Raw genomic sequence first — 2830 nt, 5'->3', positions numbered from 1 at the left:
TCCCACACTCCTATTTATTGTTTTTCCCCAGGTTCCCATAGAAACCCTTGTCTGTGGGCCTGGCAGGAAGCCACTGTGTTGTTGTGTTGGGTTTTTTTAATATATAAATGAAGTCATTCATTAAACTCTGCCATGATCTCCCTCCCTTGTGCGACAGCTCCAGATAGTCTCTGATTCAGAAAGGCTCTTAACCCCCGCTCGCCCAGATCGCCCCAGTTACAAGAAGCAAGGTCCACGTCTATGCCAGAACAAATTAGATTTCAGTTTAATTCCTTCCCCAGCTCCTCCAGCTCCTCAAGAAGCCACTGCAGAGGCAGAGCTGCACCAAGCCCCCGGCTTGGCCAGGGTACCTGAGGGAGCCCAGACGGGGGTCCCCTCCAAACCACGCGAGCTTTCCACCGTGCGAGAGCAACGTTAGTTGGCAGCTCTTTCTCTTTCTCAGTTGGATGTGACTAACTCTCTCCCCATGACCTCACCGGCTCGCTATTCTGTCCCTGCATCCTCTGAATGGGCTGAGGACAGCGCTGGGGGCGACTGTTTTGGGGAGAAGGGTTTTTCTGCAAAAGCAGGGAAATATCTTTCCCAGCTCCCTTTGTCGCAGAGCAAACCTGCCTCTGAGTTGCCCGCCGCTGTACTGGGATGCGGCTTAAACACACTGAGCATTGCGGCAGGGCTGCGATGCTGGGAGCTCCATACCTGCTCCTCTCAGGAATAAGGGCTGCAGATAAAGCTCCCACCGAGCCCCTGCTCACCCTGGGTTCAGAAATATCACCGCCCTCCAGCAAACACCTAAAACCAGTTTATTAGTGGATTCAGAGCTCGCTTTCATGTTCAAACAGGCTGGCGGCAGAGCAAGGTTTAATAAGCGATGCTTTGGAGTCACACAAACAAGCAGAAGGAAAAGGACAATTCCTTTTTGACTGACCTAGCAGCAAAAATATTTGTCTTCCGTGAAAAACAAACAAACAAAAAATCCCCAAACAAATGAGAAACTAAACCTTGCCAAAGTCCTTGCGTTTGGGTCAGCTACAAGGGTTTGTTGGACCGCAAACCAAATGTGCCATTTCAATTTGGACAAGCCCAAGCCTTCAGTGTGAGGAGGGAGTCAGCTGGTAAATTGCCTTTCAAAGCAAAAAGGTGGAAAGATTTAATTTCCAAATGGTTCTGTTTTCTAAGAAGGGGCCGTGGTCTCTCATTTGCTCTAATTGCTCACAGTCACATTCAGTAACTCAGCCCACAGCAGTATTGCACAACCATCTTTCCCATTTCTAGAAATAATTACCCAGCACTTCAGGATCAGGCCAATACCGCATACCTCTGCCTTCACCTCTGGCCAGCACTTTCCCAGGTCAGTCCCAGGCTGGGGAAGTTTCGGGAAGAAGCAGGCTCATAGCTGCTGGTGGGACTGAAAGCTCCCCACTTCATTTCACCCAATGCAGAACAGGGAAATGGAAATCAAGAAGACTTGAAGCTTGAAGATTTGCAAGTTGAGCTACAGCATGCTACACTCCTGCACCCAGTCACCTGCCTGGATAGAGGGGTTTTCCTGCAAGGTGAAAGGAAATTCACCCCTTCACACAAACATTAGGGGGACTGGAGAAAGAAGGGAGGATGGAGAGACCGCTTTGCTGCCCCAGCAGCCAGGAGCCATAGGCAAGGCTTGCTCCGGCAAGACCTCATCATGGGGCCGGGTTGTTTCTCTTATGCAGTCCCTACATCTCTGCCAACAGCTTTTGGAGGTCTTCGTTTGGGGCAAAACACTCTTTGTGGAAGGGGTTTATCTCTTCCTGAAGAGATCCTGCAGGTCTAGGGAAGGGCTGAAAGCACCTCGGTTCAGCTTTGGCCACGGAGTCACAGCTTGCCAAGTGTCTGGGATGCTTAGACTTCTGCTCTGACCGGGGCCAGCTGCCCATTTCAGATCCAGCTCTTGACTTCAACTCCCTCTGGACCCCCAGCCAAGGGAGGGTTTTATTTCCATTTGCCCTACAAAACACCTCCTCCTCCCGCAGAACAATGATGCAGGCTGCGCCGTTCCAAATGGCCACAAACGCCCGCTCCAGACAAGCCAGCGTTGCTGGAAAGGTCACGTTTCCTTTGGGCAATTCCTCATCAGCACTTGAGGAGATTATAATATTCAGGCAAGGGATATTTCTGGCACCAGATGAGCTGCGTTTAAGGGAAACGCTGCAGACTCAAGCAGTCTTTTGCATGGCCAACGGCTCAAAGGAAGCTTTGCTGGCCCAAACCCAACCTTCAGCACTAAAGCTAATTCCAGAAAGGAAAATTAAATGCCTCCCAGAGGCTTTGGACTTTGCAGACCTGCACCAGAAAAACTCAGGAACCCTCTACCCGCGCACTGGACATTCCTGTCTCCTGCGCTCGCCAGGGTATCGGGCCAGGATGGTGTTGACTTTGGTCACTGCCTGTGTCCAAAGTCTCTCAGAGCCAGGGTTCATGGGGGAAGAGGTTTTGGGAACAGGGTTTAGGAGGAGCCATGCGCAACCCCTGGCATGAAGGCTGCTGTTTCCCAGAGGGCATATAGCCTGTTGACCCAGTGCAAATTCTGTTGCCATCAAGGGTAAAGCTCTCATTACCTGCGAAAGCAACAATGTCTACCACTGCTGAAAATATCACCCACAAGAGATGGGACTGCATGAACTAGAGCAGAACTGGGAAGGGTACCCTGTATCCCCCAGCAGCCATTCCGTTGACCTCTCTGTTGAGGTTAGGGGAAAGGGGGATGCCAGAAACCTGTGCAAGGGACCTTCCCCTTCCCATATAATCCATCGCAGCCTTGTCACAGCCTCAGCCCTGTCCAAAGGCAGCCAGA

The sequence above is a fragment of the Pygoscelis adeliae genome, unplaced genomic scaffold, assembly GCF_000699105.1.
Source record: "Pygoscelis adeliae isolate BGI_AS28 unplaced genomic scaffold, ASM69910v1 Scaffold166, whole genome shotgun sequence".
Classification (NCBI taxonomy): domain Eukaryota; kingdom Metazoa; phylum Chordata; class Aves; order Sphenisciformes; family Spheniscidae; genus Pygoscelis; species Pygoscelis adeliae.
This window is presented reverse-complemented; position numbering follows the sequence as displayed.